The sequence below is a fragment of the Acipenser ruthenus genome, chromosome 44, assembly GCF_902713425.1.
Source record: "Acipenser ruthenus chromosome 44, fAciRut3.2 maternal haplotype, whole genome shotgun sequence".
Taxonomy (NCBI): Eukaryota; Metazoa; Chordata; class Actinopteri; order Acipenseriformes; family Acipenseridae; genus Acipenser; species Acipenser ruthenus.
In genome coordinates this window covers 5,781,393-5,794,472 of record NC_081232.1, presented here as the reverse complement: position 1 = coordinate 5,794,472, position 13,080 = coordinate 5,781,393, and the positions used below count along the sequence as shown (strand labels likewise).

General features: G+C 43.7%; 56 non-coding genes and 2 pseudogenes across 56 annotated transcripts; all 58 read right to left on the bottom strand.

Annotated features, from left to right (window-relative positions):
• Window positions 1-6: 6 nt before the first annotated feature.
• LOC131720788 (5S ribosomal RNA) lies at window positions 7-125 on the bottom strand. The gene has a single exon (XR_009319685.1). It is a non-coding gene; the product is annotated as a 5S ribosomal RNA (ribosomal RNA).
• Window positions 126-239: 114 nt separating this feature from the next.
• On the bottom strand, window positions 240-358 carry LOC131720151 (5S ribosomal RNA). The gene has a single exon (XR_009319049.1). It is a non-coding gene; the product is annotated as a 5S ribosomal RNA (ribosomal RNA).
• A 114-nt stretch (window positions 359-472) lies between these two features.
• Window positions 473-591, bottom strand: LOC131720150 (5S ribosomal RNA). Its single transcript, XR_009319048.1, has one exon. It is a non-coding gene; the product is annotated as a 5S ribosomal RNA (ribosomal RNA).
• Window positions 592-705: 114 nt separating this feature from the next.
• Window positions 706-824, bottom strand: LOC131720149 (5S ribosomal RNA). The gene has a single exon (XR_009319047.1). It is a non-coding gene; the product is annotated as a 5S ribosomal RNA (ribosomal RNA).
• Window positions 825-924: 100 nt separating this feature from the next.
• On the bottom strand, window positions 925-1,043 carry LOC131711452 (5S ribosomal RNA). The gene has a single exon (XR_009313335.1). It is a non-coding gene; the product is annotated as a 5S ribosomal RNA (ribosomal RNA).
• A 100-nt stretch (window positions 1,044-1,143) lies between these two features.
• On the bottom strand, window positions 1,144-1,262 carry LOC131720147 (5S ribosomal RNA). Its single transcript, XR_009319045.1, has one exon. It is a non-coding gene; the product is annotated as a 5S ribosomal RNA (ribosomal RNA).
• Window positions 1,263-1,376: 114 nt separating this feature from the next.
• Window positions 1,377-1,495, bottom strand: LOC131720146 (5S ribosomal RNA). Its single transcript, XR_009319044.1, has one exon. It is a non-coding gene; the product is annotated as a 5S ribosomal RNA (ribosomal RNA).
• A 114-nt stretch (window positions 1,496-1,609) lies between these two features.
• On the bottom strand, window positions 1,610-1,728 carry LOC131720145 (5S ribosomal RNA). Its single transcript, XR_009319043.1, has one exon. It is a non-coding gene; the product is annotated as a 5S ribosomal RNA (ribosomal RNA).
• A 114-nt stretch (window positions 1,729-1,842) lies between these two features.
• On the bottom strand, window positions 1,843-1,961 carry LOC131720144 (5S ribosomal RNA). The gene has a single exon (XR_009319042.1). It is a non-coding gene; the product is annotated as a 5S ribosomal RNA (ribosomal RNA).
• Window positions 1,962-2,075: 114 nt separating this feature from the next.
• On the bottom strand, window positions 2,076-2,194 carry LOC131720143 (5S ribosomal RNA). The gene has a single exon (XR_009319041.1). It is a non-coding gene; the product is annotated as a 5S ribosomal RNA (ribosomal RNA).
• A 100-nt stretch (window positions 2,195-2,294) lies between these two features.
• On the bottom strand, window positions 2,295-2,413 carry LOC131711451 (5S ribosomal RNA). The gene has a single exon (XR_009313334.1). It is a non-coding gene; the product is annotated as a 5S ribosomal RNA (ribosomal RNA).
• Window positions 2,414-2,513: 100 nt separating this feature from the next.
• Window positions 2,514-2,632, bottom strand: LOC131720142 (5S ribosomal RNA). The gene has a single exon (XR_009319040.1). It is a non-coding gene; the product is annotated as a 5S ribosomal RNA (ribosomal RNA).
• A 114-nt stretch (window positions 2,633-2,746) lies between these two features.
• On the bottom strand, window positions 2,747-2,865 carry LOC131720141 (5S ribosomal RNA). The gene has a single exon (XR_009319039.1). It is a non-coding gene; the product is annotated as a 5S ribosomal RNA (ribosomal RNA).
• Window positions 2,866-2,979: 114 nt separating this feature from the next.
• LOC131720140 (5S ribosomal RNA) lies at window positions 2,980-3,098 on the bottom strand. The gene has a single exon (XR_009319038.1). It is a non-coding gene; the product is annotated as a 5S ribosomal RNA (ribosomal RNA).
• Window positions 3,099-3,212: 114 nt separating this feature from the next.
• On the bottom strand, window positions 3,213-3,331 carry LOC131710859 (5S ribosomal RNA). Its single transcript, XR_009312741.1, has one exon. It is a non-coding gene; the product is annotated as a 5S ribosomal RNA (ribosomal RNA).
• Window positions 3,332-3,445: 114 nt separating this feature from the next.
• LOC131720139 (5S ribosomal RNA) lies at window positions 3,446-3,564 on the bottom strand. The gene has a single exon (XR_009319037.1). It is a non-coding gene; the product is annotated as a 5S ribosomal RNA (ribosomal RNA).
• A 100-nt stretch (window positions 3,565-3,664) lies between these two features.
• LOC131720138 (5S ribosomal RNA) lies at window positions 3,665-3,783 on the bottom strand. The gene has a single exon (XR_009319036.1). It is a non-coding gene; the product is annotated as a 5S ribosomal RNA (ribosomal RNA).
• A 100-nt stretch (window positions 3,784-3,883) lies between these two features.
• LOC131709992 (5S ribosomal RNA) lies at window positions 3,884-4,002 on the bottom strand. Its single transcript, XR_009311857.1, has one exon. It is a non-coding gene; the product is annotated as a 5S ribosomal RNA (ribosomal RNA).
• Window positions 4,003-4,116: 114 nt separating this feature from the next.
• LOC131711798 (5S ribosomal RNA) lies at window positions 4,117-4,235 on the bottom strand. The gene has a single exon (XR_009313686.1). It is a non-coding gene; the product is annotated as a 5S ribosomal RNA (ribosomal RNA).
• Window positions 4,236-4,349: 114 nt separating this feature from the next.
• Window positions 4,350-4,468, bottom strand: LOC131720136 (5S ribosomal RNA). The gene has a single exon (XR_009319034.1). It is a non-coding gene; the product is annotated as a 5S ribosomal RNA (ribosomal RNA).
• Window positions 4,469-4,568: 100 nt separating this feature from the next.
• Window positions 4,569-4,687, bottom strand: LOC131711797 (5S ribosomal RNA). Its single transcript, XR_009313685.1, has one exon. It is a non-coding gene; the product is annotated as a 5S ribosomal RNA (ribosomal RNA).
• Window positions 4,688-4,787: 100 nt separating this feature from the next.
• Window positions 4,788-4,906, bottom strand: LOC131720135 (5S ribosomal RNA). The gene has a single exon (XR_009319033.1). It is a non-coding gene; the product is annotated as a 5S ribosomal RNA (ribosomal RNA).
• Window positions 4,907-5,006: 100 nt separating this feature from the next.
• Window positions 5,007-5,125, bottom strand: LOC131718960 (5S ribosomal RNA). The gene has a single exon (XR_009317856.1). It is a non-coding gene; the product is annotated as a 5S ribosomal RNA (ribosomal RNA).
• A 114-nt stretch (window positions 5,126-5,239) lies between these two features.
• Window positions 5,240-5,358, bottom strand: LOC131720134 (5S ribosomal RNA). Its single transcript, XR_009319032.1, has one exon. It is a non-coding gene; the product is annotated as a 5S ribosomal RNA (ribosomal RNA).
• Window positions 5,359-5,472: 114 nt separating this feature from the next.
• LOC131720133 (5S ribosomal RNA) lies at window positions 5,473-5,591 on the bottom strand. The gene has a single exon (XR_009319031.1). It is a non-coding gene; the product is annotated as a 5S ribosomal RNA (ribosomal RNA).
• A 114-nt stretch (window positions 5,592-5,705) lies between these two features.
• On the bottom strand, window positions 5,706-5,824 carry LOC131720132 (5S ribosomal RNA). The gene has a single exon (XR_009319030.1). It is a non-coding gene; the product is annotated as a 5S ribosomal RNA (ribosomal RNA).
• Window positions 5,825-5,924: 100 nt separating this feature from the next.
• Window positions 5,925-6,043, bottom strand: LOC131720131 (5S ribosomal RNA). The gene has a single exon (XR_009319029.1). It is a non-coding gene; the product is annotated as a 5S ribosomal RNA (ribosomal RNA).
• Window positions 6,044-6,157: 114 nt separating this feature from the next.
• LOC131720130 (5S ribosomal RNA) lies at window positions 6,158-6,276 on the bottom strand. Its single transcript, XR_009319028.1, has one exon. It is a non-coding gene; the product is annotated as a 5S ribosomal RNA (ribosomal RNA).
• Window positions 6,277-6,376: 100 nt separating this feature from the next.
• On the bottom strand, window positions 6,377-6,495 carry LOC131720129 (5S ribosomal RNA). Its single transcript, XR_009319027.1, has one exon. It is a non-coding gene; the product is annotated as a 5S ribosomal RNA (ribosomal RNA).
• A 100-nt stretch (window positions 6,496-6,595) lies between these two features.
• LOC131720787 (5S ribosomal RNA) lies at window positions 6,596-6,714 on the bottom strand. The gene has a single exon (XR_009319684.1). It is a non-coding gene; the product is annotated as a 5S ribosomal RNA (ribosomal RNA).
• A 114-nt stretch (window positions 6,715-6,828) lies between these two features.
• Window positions 6,829-6,947, bottom strand: LOC131720128 (5S ribosomal RNA). Its single transcript, XR_009319026.1, has one exon. It is a non-coding gene; the product is annotated as a 5S ribosomal RNA (ribosomal RNA).
• Window positions 6,948-7,047: 100 nt separating this feature from the next.
• LOC131720127 (5S ribosomal RNA) lies at window positions 7,048-7,166 on the bottom strand. The gene has a single exon (XR_009319025.1). It is a non-coding gene; the product is annotated as a 5S ribosomal RNA (ribosomal RNA).
• A 114-nt stretch (window positions 7,167-7,280) lies between these two features.
• On the bottom strand, window positions 7,281-7,399 carry LOC131720125 (5S ribosomal RNA). The gene has a single exon (XR_009319023.1). It is a non-coding gene; the product is annotated as a 5S ribosomal RNA (ribosomal RNA).
• A 100-nt stretch (window positions 7,400-7,499) lies between these two features.
• Window positions 7,500-7,618, bottom strand: LOC131712772 (5S ribosomal RNA). The gene has a single exon (XR_009314661.1). It is a non-coding gene; the product is annotated as a 5S ribosomal RNA (ribosomal RNA).
• A 100-nt stretch (window positions 7,619-7,718) lies between these two features.
• LOC131712925 (5S ribosomal RNA) lies at window positions 7,719-7,837 on the bottom strand. Its single transcript, XR_009314813.1, has one exon. It is a non-coding gene; the product is annotated as a 5S ribosomal RNA (ribosomal RNA).
• A 100-nt stretch (window positions 7,838-7,937) lies between these two features.
• On the bottom strand, window positions 7,938-8,056 carry LOC131720124 (5S ribosomal RNA). The gene has a single exon (XR_009319022.1). It is a non-coding gene; the product is annotated as a 5S ribosomal RNA (ribosomal RNA).
• A 100-nt stretch (window positions 8,057-8,156) lies between these two features.
• Window positions 8,157-8,275, bottom strand: LOC131709779 (5S ribosomal RNA). The gene has a single exon (XR_009311642.1). It is a non-coding gene; the product is annotated as a 5S ribosomal RNA (ribosomal RNA).
• Window positions 8,276-8,389: 114 nt separating this feature from the next.
• Window positions 8,390-8,508, bottom strand: LOC131720123 (5S ribosomal RNA). Its single transcript, XR_009319021.1, has one exon. It is a non-coding gene; the product is annotated as a 5S ribosomal RNA (ribosomal RNA).
• A 114-nt stretch (window positions 8,509-8,622) lies between these two features.
• LOC131711734 (5S ribosomal RNA) lies at window positions 8,623-8,741 on the bottom strand. Its single transcript, XR_009313622.1, has one exon. It is a non-coding gene; the product is annotated as a 5S ribosomal RNA (ribosomal RNA).
• A 100-nt stretch (window positions 8,742-8,841) lies between these two features.
• On the bottom strand, window positions 8,842-8,960 carry LOC131720122 (5S ribosomal RNA). Its single transcript, XR_009319020.1, has one exon. It is a non-coding gene; the product is annotated as a 5S ribosomal RNA (ribosomal RNA).
• A 114-nt stretch (window positions 8,961-9,074) lies between these two features.
• On the bottom strand, window positions 9,075-9,193 carry LOC131712245 (5S ribosomal RNA). The gene has a single exon (XR_009314138.1). It is a non-coding gene; the product is annotated as a 5S ribosomal RNA (ribosomal RNA).
• Window positions 9,194-9,307: 114 nt separating this feature from the next.
• Window positions 9,308-9,426, bottom strand: LOC131720121 (5S ribosomal RNA). Its single transcript, XR_009319019.1, has one exon. It is a non-coding gene; the product is annotated as a 5S ribosomal RNA (ribosomal RNA).
• Window positions 9,427-9,540: 114 nt separating this feature from the next.
• On the bottom strand, window positions 9,541-9,659 carry LOC131720120 (5S ribosomal RNA). Its single transcript, XR_009319018.1, has one exon. It is a non-coding gene; the product is annotated as a 5S ribosomal RNA (ribosomal RNA).
• Window positions 9,660-9,759: 100 nt separating this feature from the next.
• Window positions 9,760-9,878, bottom strand: LOC131713703 (5S ribosomal RNA; annotated as a pseudogene).
• A 114-nt stretch (window positions 9,879-9,992) lies between these two features.
• On the bottom strand, window positions 9,993-10,111 carry LOC131720119 (5S ribosomal RNA). The gene has a single exon (XR_009319017.1). It is a non-coding gene; the product is annotated as a 5S ribosomal RNA (ribosomal RNA).
• Window positions 10,112-10,211: 100 nt separating this feature from the next.
• Window positions 10,212-10,330, bottom strand: LOC131720118 (5S ribosomal RNA). Its single transcript, XR_009319016.1, has one exon. It is a non-coding gene; the product is annotated as a 5S ribosomal RNA (ribosomal RNA).
• Window positions 10,331-10,430: 100 nt separating this feature from the next.
• Window positions 10,431-10,549, bottom strand: LOC131720117 (5S ribosomal RNA). Its single transcript, XR_009319015.1, has one exon. It is a non-coding gene; the product is annotated as a 5S ribosomal RNA (ribosomal RNA).
• Window positions 10,550-10,649: 100 nt separating this feature from the next.
• On the bottom strand, window positions 10,650-10,768 carry LOC131720116 (5S ribosomal RNA). The gene has a single exon (XR_009319014.1). It is a non-coding gene; the product is annotated as a 5S ribosomal RNA (ribosomal RNA).
• A 100-nt stretch (window positions 10,769-10,868) lies between these two features.
• On the bottom strand, window positions 10,869-10,987 carry LOC131711875 (5S ribosomal RNA). Its single transcript, XR_009313764.1, has one exon. It is a non-coding gene; the product is annotated as a 5S ribosomal RNA (ribosomal RNA).
• Window positions 10,988-11,101: 114 nt separating this feature from the next.
• LOC131720114 (5S ribosomal RNA) lies at window positions 11,102-11,220 on the bottom strand. Its single transcript, XR_009319012.1, has one exon. It is a non-coding gene; the product is annotated as a 5S ribosomal RNA (ribosomal RNA).
• Window positions 11,221-11,334: 114 nt separating this feature from the next.
• Window positions 11,335-11,453, bottom strand: LOC131711733 (5S ribosomal RNA). Its single transcript, XR_009313621.1, has one exon. It is a non-coding gene; the product is annotated as a 5S ribosomal RNA (ribosomal RNA).
• A 100-nt stretch (window positions 11,454-11,553) lies between these two features.
• Window positions 11,554-11,672, bottom strand: LOC131720113 (5S ribosomal RNA). The gene has a single exon (XR_009319011.1). It is a non-coding gene; the product is annotated as a 5S ribosomal RNA (ribosomal RNA).
• Window positions 11,673-11,786: 114 nt separating this feature from the next.
• LOC131720825 (5S ribosomal RNA) lies at window positions 11,787-11,905 on the bottom strand. The gene has a single exon (XR_009319722.1). It is a non-coding gene; the product is annotated as a 5S ribosomal RNA (ribosomal RNA).
• A 114-nt stretch (window positions 11,906-12,019) lies between these two features.
• Window positions 12,020-12,138, bottom strand: LOC131720112 (5S ribosomal RNA). The gene has a single exon (XR_009319010.1). It is a non-coding gene; the product is annotated as a 5S ribosomal RNA (ribosomal RNA).
• Window positions 12,139-12,252: 114 nt separating this feature from the next.
• LOC131720111 (5S ribosomal RNA) lies at window positions 12,253-12,371 on the bottom strand. Its single transcript, XR_009319009.1, has one exon. It is a non-coding gene; the product is annotated as a 5S ribosomal RNA (ribosomal RNA).
• Window positions 12,372-12,471: 100 nt separating this feature from the next.
• On the bottom strand, window positions 12,472-12,590 carry LOC131713702 (5S ribosomal RNA; annotated as a pseudogene).
• A 114-nt stretch (window positions 12,591-12,704) lies between these two features.
• LOC131720110 (5S ribosomal RNA) lies at window positions 12,705-12,823 on the bottom strand. The gene has a single exon (XR_009319008.1). It is a non-coding gene; the product is annotated as a 5S ribosomal RNA (ribosomal RNA).
• Window positions 12,824-12,923: 100 nt separating this feature from the next.
• Window positions 12,924-13,042, bottom strand: LOC131720108 (5S ribosomal RNA). The gene has a single exon (XR_009319006.1). It is a non-coding gene; the product is annotated as a 5S ribosomal RNA (ribosomal RNA).
• Window positions 13,043-13,080: the final 38 nt, after the last annotated feature.

Here is a 13,080-nt window from a genome sequence, read left to right as displayed (position 1 = left end):
ATGTAATGCCTGCAGCACTTGATATTCCCACGTGGTCTCCCATCCAAGTACTAACCAAGCCCAACATTGCTTAGCTTCTGAGATCAGACGAGATCAGGCTTATTCAAGGTGGTGTGGCCGCAGGCGATTGCATTTCTGCTTTCATGACTTTTATGTTTAGTGAGCTGGGGGTGATTCCTCCAAAATTTCCTTTTGTCCTCCACACATTTCAATTGTAAAATGTAATTACAAAAATGTAATGCCTGCAGCACTTGATATTCCCAGGTGGTCTCCCATCCAAGTACTAACCAAGCCCAACATTGCTTAGCTTCTGAGATCAGACGAGATCAGGCTTATTCAAGGTGGTGTGGCCGCAGGCGGTTGCATTTCTGCTTTCATGACTTTTATGTTTAGTGAGCTGGGGGTGATTCCTCCAAAATTTCCTTTTGTCCTCCACACATTTCAATTGTAAAATGTAATTACAAAAATGTAATGCCTGCAGCACTTGATATTCCCAGGTGGTCTCCCATCCAAGTACTAACCAAGCCCAACATTGCTTAGCTTCTGAGATCAGACGAGATCAGGCTTATTCAAGGTGGTGTGGCCGCAGGCGATTGCATTTCTGCTTTCATGACTTTTATGTTTAGTGAGCTGGGGGTGATTCCTCCAAAATTTCCTTTTGTCCTCCACACATTTCAATTGTAAAATGTAATTACAAAAATGTAATGCCTGCAGCACTTGATATTCCCAGGTGGTCTCCCATCCAAGTACTAACCAAGCCCAACATTGCTTAGCTTCTGAGATCAGACGAGATCAGGCTTATTCAAGGTGGTGTGGCCGCAGGCGATTGCATTTCTGCTTTCATGACTTTTATGTTTAGTGAGCTGGGGGTGATTCCTCCAAAATTTCCTTTTGTCCTCCACACATTTCAATTGTAAAATGTAATGCCTGCAGCACTTGATATTCCCAGGTGGTCTCCCATCCAAGTACTAACCAAGCCCAACATTGCTTAGCTTCTGAGATCAGTCGAGATCAGGCTTATTCAAGGTGGTGTGGCCGCAGGCGATTGCATTTCTGCTTTCATGACTTTTATGTTTAGTGAGCTGGGGGTGATTCCTCCAAAATTTCCTTTTGTCCTCCACACATTTCAATTGTAAAATGTAATGCCTGCAGCACTTGATATTCCCAGGTGGTCTCCCATCCAAGTACTAACCAAGCCCAACATTGCTTAGCTTCTGAGATCAGACGAGATCAGGCTTATTCAAGGTGGTGTGGCCGCAGGCGATTGCATTTCTGCTTTCATGACTTTTATGTTTAGTGAGCTGGGGGTGATTCCTCCAAAATTTCCTTTTGTCCTCCACACATTTCAATTGTAAAATGTAATTACAAAAATGTAATGCCTGCAGCACTTGATATTCCCAGGTGGTCTCCCATCCAAGTACTAACCAAGCCCAACATTGCTTAGCTTCTGAGATCAGACGAGATCAGGCTTATTCAAGGTGGTGTGGCCGCAGGCGATTGCATTTCTGCTTTCATGACTTTTATGTTTAGTGAGCTGGGGGTGATTCCTCCAAAATTTCCTTTTGTCCTCCACACATTTCAATTGTAAAATGTAATTACAAAAATGTAATGCCTGCAGCACTTGATATTCCCAGGTGGTCTCCCATCCAAGTACTAACCAAGCCCAACATTGCTTAGCTTCTGAGATCAGACGAGATCAGGCTTATTCAAGGTGGTGTGGCCGCAGGCGGTTGCATTTCTGCTTTCATGACTTTTATGTTTAGTGAGCTGGGGGTGATTCCTCCAAAATTTCCTTTTGTCCTCCACACATTTCAATTGTAAAATGTAATTACAAAAATGTAATGCCTGCAGCACTTGATATTCCCAGGTGGTCTCCCATCCAAGTACTAACCAAGCCCAACATTGCTTAGCTTCTGAGATCAGACGAGATCAGGCTTATTCAAGGTGGTGTGGCCGCAGGCGATTGCATTTCTGCTTTCATGACTTTTATGTTTAGTGAGCTGGGGGTGATTCCTCCAAAATTTCCTTTTGTCCTCCACACATTTCAATTGTAAAATGTAATTACAAAAATGTAATGCCTGCAGCACTTGATATTCCCAGGTGGTCTCCCATCCAAGTACTAACCAAGCCCAACATTGCTTAGCTTCTGAGATCAGACGAGATCAGGCTTATTCAAGGTGGTGTGGCCGCAGGCGATTGCATTTCTGCTTTCATGACTTTTATGTTTAGTGAGCTGGGGGTGATTCCTCCAAAATTTCCTTTTGTCCTCCACACATTTCAATTGTAAAATGTAATGCCTGCAGCACTTGATATTCCCAGGTGGTCTCCCATCCAAGTACTAACCAAGCCCAACATTGCTTAGCTTCTGAGATCAGTCGAGATCAGGCTTATTCAAGGTGGTGTGGCCGCAGGCGATTGCATTTCTGCTTTCATGACTTTTATGTTTAGTGAGCTGGGGGTGATTCCTCCAAAATTTCCTTTTGTCCTCCACACATTTCAATTGTAAAATGTAATGCCTGCAGCACTTGATATTCCCAGGTGGTCTCCCATCCAAGTACTAACCAAGCCCAACATTGCTTAGCTTCTGAGATCAGACGAGATCAGGCTTATTCAAGGTGGTGTGGCCGCAGGCGATTGCATTTCTGCTTTCATGACTTTTATGTTTAGTGAGCTGGGGGTGATTCCTCCAAAATTTCCTTTTGTCCTCCACACATTTCAATTGTAAAATGTAATTACAAAAATGTAATGCCTGCAGCACTTGATATTCCCAGGTGGTCTCCCATCCAAGTACTAACCAAGCCCAACATTGCTTAGCTTCTGAGATCAGACGAGATCAGGCTTATTCAAGGTGGTGTGGCCGCAGGCGATTGCATTTCTGCTTTCATGACTTTTATGTTTAGTGAGCTGGGGGTGATTCCTCCAAAATTTCCTTTTGTCCTCCACACATTTCAATTGTAAAATGTAATTACAAAAATGTAATGCCTGCAGCACTTGATATTCCCAGGTGGTCTCCCATCCAAGTACTAACCAAGCCCAACATTGCTTAGCTTCTGAGATCAGACGAGATCAGGCTTATTCAAGGTGGTGTGGCCGCAGGCGATTGCATTTCTGCTTTCATGACTTTTATGTTTAGTGAGCTGGGGGTGATTCCTCCAAAATTTCCTTTTGTCCTCCACACATTTCAATTGTAAAATGTAATTACAAAAATGTAATGCCTGCAGCACTTGATATTCCCAGGTGGTCTCCCATCCAAGTACTAACCAAGCCCAACATTGCTTAGCTTCTGAGATCAGACGAGATCAGGCTTATTCAAGGTGGTGTGGCCGCAGGTGATTACATTTCTGCTTTCATGACTTTTATGTTTAGTGAGCTGGGGGTGATTCCTCCAAAATTTCCTTTTGTCCTCCACACATTTCAATTGTAAAATGTAATTACAAAAATGTAATGCCTGCAGCACTTGATATTCCCAGGTGGTCTCCCATCCAAGTACTAACCAAGCCCAACATTGCTTAGCTTCTGAGATCAGACGAGATCAGGCTTATTCAAGGTGGTGTGGCCGCAGGCGATTGCATTTCTGCTTTCATGACTTTTATGTTTAGTGAGCTGGGGGTGATTCCTCCAAAATTTCCTTTTGTCCTCCACACATTTCAATTGTAAAATGTAATGCCTGCAGCACTTGATATTCCCAGGTGGTCTCCCATCCAAGTACTAACCAAGCCCAACATTGCTTAGCTTCTGAGATCAGACGAGATCAGGCTTATTCAAGGTGGTGTGGCCGCAGGCGATTGCATTTCTGCTTTCATGACTTTTATGTTTAGTGAGCTGGGGGTGATTCCTCCAAAATTTCCTTTTGTCCTCCACACATTTCAATTGTAAAATGTAATGCCTGCAGCACTTGATATTCCCAGGTGGTCTCCCATCCAAGTACTAAGCAAGCCCAACATTGCTTAGCTTCTGAGATCAGACGAGATCAGGCTTATTCAAGGTGGTGTGGCCGCAGGCGATTGCATTTCTGCTTTCATGACTTTTATGTTTAGTGAGCTGGGGGTGATTCCTCCAAAATTTCCTTTTGTCCTCCACACATTTCAATTGTAAAATGTAATTACAAAAATGTAATGCCTGCAGCACTTGATATTCCCAGGTGGTCTCCCATCCAAGTACTAACCAAGCCCAACATTGCTTAGCTTCGGAGATCAGACGAGATCAGGCTTATTCAAGGTGGTGTGGCCGCAGGCGGTTGCTGTTCTGCTTTCATGACTTTTATGTTTAGTGAGCTGGGGGTGATTCCTCCAAAATTTCCTTTTGTCCTCCACACATTTCAATTGTAAAATGTAATTACAAAAATGTAATGCCTGCAGCACTTGATATTCCCAGGTGGTCTCCCATCCAAGTACTAACCAAGCCCAACATTGCTTAGCTTCTGAGATCAGACGAGATCAGGCTTATTCAAGGTGGTGTGGCCGCAGGCGATTGCATTTCTGCTTTCATGACTTTTATGTTTAGTGAGCTGGGGGTGATTCCTCCAAAATTTCCTTTTGTCCTCCACACATTTCAATTGTAAAATGTAATGCCTGCAGCACTTGATATTCCCAGGTGGTCTCCCATCCAAGTACTAACCAAGCCCAACATTGCTTAGCTTCGGAGATCAGACGAGATCAGGCTTATTCAAGGTGGTGTGGCCGCAGGCGATTGCATTTCTGCTTTCATGACTTTTATGTTTAGTGAGCTGGGGGTGATTCCTCCAAAATTTCCTTTTGTCCTCCACACATTTCAATTGTAAAATGTAATGCCTGCAGCACTTGATATTCCCAGGTGGTCTCCCATCCAAGTACTAACCAAGCCCAACATTGCTTAGCTTCTGAGATCAGACGAGATCAGGCTTATTCAAGGTGGTGTGGCCGCAGGCGATTGCATTTCTGCTTTCATGACTTTTATGTTTAGTGAGCTGGGGGTGATTCCTCCAAAATTTCCTTTTGTCCTCTACACATTTCAATTGTAAAATGTAATGCCTGCAGCACTTGATATTCCCAGGAGGTCTCCCATCCAAGTACTAACCAAGCCCAACATTGCTTAGCTTCTGAGATCAGACGAGATCAGGCTTATTCAAGGTGGTGTGGCCGCAGGCGATTGCATTTCTGCTTTCATGACTTTTATGTTTAGTGAGCTGGGGGTGATTCCTCCAAAATTTCCTTTTGTCCTCCACACATTTCAATTGTAAAATGTAATTACAAAAATGTAATGCCTGCAGCACTTGATATTCCCAGGTGGTCTCCCATCCAAGTACTAACCAAGCCCAACATTGCTTAGCTTCTGAGATCAGACGAGATCAGGCTTATTCAAGGTGGTGTGGCCGCAGGCGATTGCATTTCTGCTTTCATGACTTTTATGTTTAGTGAGCTGGGGGTGATTCCTCCAAAATTTCCTTTTGTCCTCCACACATTTCAATTGTAAAATGTAATTACAAAAATGTAATGCCTGCAGCACTTGATATTCCCAGGTGGTCTCCCATCCAAGTACTAACCAAGCCCAACATTGCTTAGCTTCTGAGATCAGACGAGATCAGGCTTATTCAAGGTGGTGTGGCCGCAGGCGATTGCATTTCTGCTTTCATGACTTTTATGTTTAGTGAGCTGGGGGTGATTCCTCCAAAATTTCCTTTTGTCCTCCACACATTTCAATTGTAAAATGTAATTACAAAAATGTAATGCCTGCAGCACTTGATATTCCCAGGTGGTCTCCCATCCAAGTACTAACCAAGCCCAACATTGCTTAGCTTCTGAGATCAGACGAGATCAGGCTTATTCAAGGTGGTGTGGCCGCAGGCGATTGCATTTCTGCTTTCATGACTTTTATGTTTAGTGAGCTGGGGGTGATTCCTCCAAAATTTCCTTTTGTCCTCCACACATTTCAATTGTAAAATGTAATGCCTGCAGCACTTGATATTCCCAGGTGGTCTCCCATCCAAGTACTAACCAAGCCCAACATTGCTTAGCTTCTGAGATCAGACGAGATCAGGCTTATTCAAGGTGGTGTGGCCGCAGGCGATTGCATTTCTGCTTTCATGACTTTTATGTTTAGTGAGCTGGGGGTGATTCCTCCAAAATTTCCTTTTGTCCTCCACACATTTCAATTGTAAAATGTAATTACAAAAATGTAATGCCTGCAGCACTTGATATTCCCAGGTGGTCTCCCATCCAAGTACTAACCAAGCCCAACATTGCTTAGCTTCTGAGATCAGACGAGATCAGGCTTATTCAAGGTGGTGTGGCCGCAGGCGATTGCATTTCTGCTTTCATGACTTTTATGTTTAGTGAGCTGGGGGTGATTCCTCCAAAATTTCCTTTTTTCCTCCACACATTTCAATTCTAAAATGTAATGCCTGCAGCACTTGATATTCCCAGGTGGTCTCCCATCCAAGTACTAACCAAGCCCAACATTGCTTAGCTTCTGAGATCAGACGAGATCAGGCTTATTCAAGGTGGTGTGGCCGCAGGCGATTGCTGTTCTGCTTTCATGACTTTTATGTTTAGTGAGCTGGGGGTGATTCCTCCAAAATTTCCTTTTGTCCTCCACACATTTCAATTGTAAAATGTAATGCCTGCAGCACTTGATATTCCCACGTGGTCTCCCATCCAAGTACTAACCAAGCCCAACATTGCTTAGCTTCTGAGATCAGACGAGATCAGGCTTATTCAAGGTGGTGTGGCCGCAGGCGATTGCATTTCTGCTTTCATGACTTTTATGTTTAGTGAGCTGGGGGTGATTCCTCCAAAATTTCCTTTTGTCCTCCACACATTTCAATTGTAAAATGTAATTACAAAAATGTAATGCCTGCAGCACTTGATATTCCCAGGTGGTCTCCCATCCAAGTACTAACCAAGCCCAACATTGCTTAGCTTCTGAGATCAGACGAGATCAGGCTTATTCAAGGTGGTGTGGCCGCAGGCGATTGCATTTCTGCTTTCATGACTTTTATGTTTAGTGAGCTGGGGGTGATTCCTCCAAAATTTCCTTTTGTCCTCCACACATTTCAATTGTAAAATGTAATGCCTGCAGCACTTGATATTCCCAGGTGGTCTCCCATCCAAGTACTAACCAAGCCCAACATTGCTTAGCTTCTGAGATCAGACGAGATCAGGCTTATTCAAGGTGGTGTGGCCGCAGGCGATTGCATTTCTGCTTTCATGACTTTTATGTTTAGTGAGCTGGGGGTGATTCCTCCAAAATTTCCTTTTGTCCTCCACACATTTCAATTGTAAAATGTAATTACAAAAATGTAATGCCTGCAGCACTTGATATTCCCAGGTGGTCTCCCATCCAAGTACTAACCAAGCCCAACATTGCTTAGCTTCTGAGATCAGACGAGATCAGGCTTATTCAAGGTGGTGTGGCCGCAGGCAATTGCATTTCTGCTTTCATGACTTTTATGTTTAGTGAGCTGGGGGTGATTCCTCCAAAATTTCCTTTTGTCCTCCACACATTTCAATTGTAAAATGTAATGCCTGCAGCACTTGATATTCCCAGGTGGTCTCCCATCCAAATACTAACCAAGCCCAACATTACTTAGCTTCTGAGATCAGACGAGATCAGGCTTATTCAAGGTGGTGTGGCCGCAGGCGATTGCATTTCTGCTTTCATGACTTTTATGTTTAGTGAGCTGGGGGTGATTCCTCCAAAATTTCCTTTTGTCCTCCACACATTTCAATTGTAAAATGTAATGCCTGCAGCACTTGATATTCCCAGGTGGTCTCCCATCCAAGTACAAACCAAGCCCAACATTGCTTAGCTTCGGAGATCAGACGAGATCAGGCTTATTCAAGGTGGTGTGGCCGCAGGCGATTGCATTTCTGCTTTCATGACTTTTATGTTTAGTGAGCTGGGGGTGATTCCTCCAAAATTTCCTTTTGTCCTCCACACATTTCAATTGTAAAATGTAATGCCTGCAGCACTTGATATTCCCAGGTGGTCTCCCATCCAAGTACTAACCAAGCCCAACATTGCTTAGCTTCTGAGATCAGACGAGATCAGGCTTATTCAAGGTGGTGTGGCCGCAGGCGATTGCATTTCTGCTTTCATGACTTTTATGTTTAGTGAGCTGGGGGTGATTCCTCCAAAATTTCCTTTTGTCCTCCACACATTTCAATTGTAAAATGTAATGCCTGCAGCACTTGATATTCCCAGGTGGTCTCCCATCCAAGTACTAACCAAGCCCAACATTGCTTAGTTTCTGAGATCAGACGAGATCAGGCTTATTCAAGGTGGTGTGGCCGCAGGCGATTGCATTTCTGCTTTCATGACTTTTATGTTTAGTGAGCTGGGGGTGATTCCTCCAAAATTTCCTTTTGTCCTCCACACATTTCAATTGTAAAATGTAATTACAAAAATGTAATGCCTGCAGCACTTGATATTCCCAGGTGGTCTCCCATCCAAGTACTAACCAAGCCCAACATTGCTTAGCTTCTGAGATCAGACGAGATCAGGCTTATTCAAGGTGGTGTGGCCGCAGGCGATTGCATTTCTGCTTTCATGACTTTTATGTTTAGTGAGCTGGGGGTGATTCCTCCAAAATTTCCTTTTGTCCTCCACACATTTCAATTGTAAAATGTAATTACTAAAATGTAATGCCTGCAGCACTTGATATTCCCAGGTGGTCTCCCATCCAAGTACTAACTAAGCCCAACATTGCTTAGCTTCTGAGATCAGACGAGATCAGGCTTATTCAAGGTGGTGTGGCCGCAGGCGATTGCATTTCTGCTTTCATGACTTTTATGTTTAGTGAGCTGGGGGTGATTCCTCCAAAATTTCCTTTTGTCCTCCACACATTTCAATTGTAAAATGTAATGCCTGCAGCACTTGATATTCCCAGGTGGTCTCCCATCCAAGTACTAACCAAGCCCAACATTGCTTAGCTTCTGAGATCAGACGAGATCAGGCTTATTCAAGGTGGTGTGGCCGCAGGCGATTGCGTTTCTGCTTTCATGACTTTTATGTTTAGTGAGCTGGGGGTGATTCCTCCAAAATTTCCTTTTGTCCTCCACACATTTCAATTGTAAAATGTAATTACAAAAATGTAATGCCTGCAGCACTTGATATTCCCAGGTGGTCTCCCATCAAAGTACTAACCAAGCCCAACATTGCTTAGCTTCGGAGATCAGACGAGATCAGGCTTATTCAAGGTGGTGTGGCCGCAGGCGATTGCATTTCTGCTTTCATGACTTTTATGTTTAGTGAGCTGGGGGTGATTCCTCCAAAATTTCCTTTTGTCCTCCACACATTTCAATTGTAAAATGTAATTACAAAAATGTAATGCCTGCAGCACTTGATATTCCCAGGTGGTCTCCCATCCAAGTACTAACCAAGCCCAACATTGCTTAGCTTCTGAGATCAGACGAGATCAGGCTTATTCAAGGTGGTGTGGCCGCAGGCGATTGCATTTTTGCTTTCATGACTTTTATGTTTAGTGAGCTGGGGGTGATTCCTCCAAAATTTCCTTTTGTCCTCCACACATTTCAATTGTAAAATGTAATTACAAAAATGTAATGCCTGCAGCACTTGATATTCCCAGGTGGTCTCCCATCCAAGTACTAACCAAGCCCAACATTGCTTAGCTTCTGAGATCAGACGAGATCAGGCTTATTCAAGGTGGTGTGGCCGCAGGCGATTGCATTCCTGCTTTCATGACTTTTATGTTTAGTGAGCTGGGGGTGATTCCTCCAAAATTTCCTTTTGTCCTCCACACATTTCAATTGTAAAATGTAATGCCTGCAGCACTTGATATTCCCAGGTGGTCTCCCATCCAAGTACTAACCAAGCCCAACATTGCTTAGCTTCTGAGATTAGACGAGATCAGGCTTATTCAAGGTGGTGTGGCCGCAGATGATTGCATTTCTGCTTTCATGACTTTTATGTTTAGTGAGCTGGGGGTGATTCCTCCAAAATTTCCTTTTGTCCTCCACACATTTCAATTGTAAAATGTAATTACAAAAATGTAATGCCTGCAGCACTTGATATTCCCAGGTGGTCTCCCATCCAAGTACTAACCAAGCCCAACATTGCTTAGCTTCTGAGATCAGACGAGATCAGGCTTATTCAAGGTGGTGTGGCCGCAGGCGATTGCATTTCTGCTTTCATGACTTTTATGTTTAGTGAGCTGGGGGTGATTCCTCCAAAATTTCCTTTTGTCCTCCACACATTTCAATTGTAAAATGTAATGCCTGCAGCACTTGATATTCCCAGGTGGTCTCCCATCCAAGTACTAACCAAGCCCAACATTGCTTAGCTTCTGAGATCAGACGAGATCAGGCTTATTCAAGGTGGTGTGGCCGCAGGCGATTGCATTTCTGCTTTCATGACTTTTATGTTTAGTGAGCTGGGGGTGATTCCTCCAAAATTTCCTTTTGTCCTCCACACATTTCAATTGTAAAATGTAATGCCTGCAGCACTTGATATTCCCAGGTGGTCTCCCATCCAAGTACTAACCAAGCCCAACATTGCTTAGCTTCTGAGATCAGACGAGATCAGGCTTATTCAAGGTGGTGTGGCCGCAGGCGATTGCATTTCTGCTTTCATGACTTTTATGTTTAGTGAGCTGGGGGTGATTCCTCCAAAATTTCCTTTTGTCCTCCACACATTTCAATTGTAAAATGTAATGCCTGCAGCACTTGATATTCCCAGGTGGTCTCCCATCCAAGTACTAACCAAGCCCAACATTGCTTAGCTTCTGAGATCAGACGAGATCAGGCTTATTCAAGGTGGTGTGGCCGCAGGCGATTGCATTTCTGCTTTCATGACTTTTATGTTTAGTGAGCTGGGGGTGATTCCTCCAAAATTTCCTTTTGTCCTCCACACATTTCAATTGTAAAATGTAATGCCTGCAGCACTTGATATTCCCAGGTGGTCTCCCATCCAAGTACTAACCAAGCCCAACATTGCTTAGCTTCTGAGATCAGACAAGATCAGGCTTATTCAAGGTGGTGTGGCCGCAGGCGATTGCATTTCTGCTTTCATGACTTTTATGTTTAGTGAGCTGGGGGTGATTCCTCCAAAATTTCCTTTTGTCCTCCACACATTTCAATTGTAAAATGTAATTACAAAAATGTAATGCCTGCAGCACTTGATATTCCCAGGTGGTCTCCCATCCAAGTACTAACCAAGCCCAACATTGCTTAGCTTCTGAGATCAGACGAGATCAGGCTTATTCAAGGTGGTGTGGCCGCAGGCGATTGCATTTCTGCTTTCATGACTTTTATGTTTAGTGAGCTGGGGGTGATTCCTCCAAAATTTCCTTTTGTCCTCCACACATTTCAATTGTAAAATGTAATTACTAAAATGTAATGCCTGCAGCACTTGATATTCCCAGGTGGTCTCCCATCCAAGTACTAACTAAGCCCAACATTGCTTAGCTTCTGAGATCAGACGAGATCAGGCTTATTCAAGGTGGTGTGGCCGCAGGCGATTGCATTTCTGCTTTCATGACTTTTATGTTTAGTGAGCTGGGGGTGATTCCTCCAAAATTTCCTTTTGTCGTCCACACATTTCAATTGTAAAATGTAATGCCTGCAGCACTTGATATTCCCAGGTGGTCTCCCATCCAAGTACTAACCAAGCCCAACATTGCTTAGCTTCTGAGATCAGACGAGATCAGGCTTATTCAAGGTGGTGTGGCCGCAGGCGATTGCATTTCTGCTTTCATGACTTTTATGTTTAGTGAGCTGGGGGTGATTCCTCCAAAATTTCCTTTTGTCCTCCACACATTTCAATTGTAAAATGTAATTACAAAAATGTAATGCCTGCAGCACTTGATATTCCCAGGTGGTCTCCCATCAAAGTACTAACCAAGCCCAACATTGCTTAGCTTCTGAGATCAGACGAGATCAGGCTTATTCAAGGTGGTGTGGCCGCAGGCGATTGCATTTCTGCTTTCATGACTTTTATGTTTAGTGAGCTGGGGGTGATTCCTCCAAAATTTCCTTTTGTCCTCCACACATTTCAATTGTAAAATGTAATTACAAAAATGTAATGCCTGCAGCACTTGATATTCCCAGGTGGTCTCCCATCCAAGTACTAACCAAGCCCAACATTGCTTAGCTTCTGAGATCAGACGAGATCAGGCTTATTCAAGGTGGTGTGGCCGCAGGCGATTGCATTTTTGCTTTCATGACTTTTATGTTTAGTGAGCTGGGGGTGATTCCTCCAAAATTTCCTTTTGTCCTCCACACATTTCAATTGTAAAATGTAATTACAAAAATGTAATGCCTGCAGCACTTGATATTCCCAGGTGGTCTCCCATCCAAGTACTAACCAAGCCCAACATTGCTTAGCTTCTGAGATCAGACGAGATCAGGCTTATTCAAGGTGGTGTGGCCGCAGGCGATTGCATTTCTGCTTTCATGACTTTTATGTTTAGTGAGCTGGGGGTGATTCCTCCAAAATTTCCTTTTGTCCTCCACACATTTCAATTGTAAAATGTAATGCCTGCAGCACTTGATATTCCCAGGTGGTCTCCCATCCAAGTACTAACCAAGCCCAACATTGCTTAGCTTCTGAGATTAGACGAGATCAGGCTTATTCAAGGTGGTGTGGCCGCAGATGATTGCATTTCTGCTTTCATGACTTTTATGTTTAGTGAGCTGGGGGTGATTCCTCCAAAATTTCCTTTTGTCCTCCACACATTTCAATTGTAAAATGTAATTACAAAAATGTAATGCCTGCAGCACTTGATATTCCCAGGTGGTCTCCCATCCAAGTACTAACCAAGCCCAACATTGCTTAGCTTCTGAGATCAGACGAGATCAGGCTTATTCAAGGTGGTGTGGCCGCAGGCGATTGCATTTCTGCTTTCATGACTTTTATGTTTAGTGAGCTGGGGGTGATTCCTCCAAAATTTCCTTTTGTCCTCCACACATTTCAATTGTAAAATGTAATGCCTGCAGCACTTGATATTCCCAGGTGGTCTCCCATCCAAGTACTAACCAAGCCCAACATTGCTTAGCTTCTGAGATCAGACGAGATCAGGCTTATTCAAGGTGGTGTGGCCGCAGGCGATTGCATTTCTGCTTTCATGACTTTTATGTTTAGTGA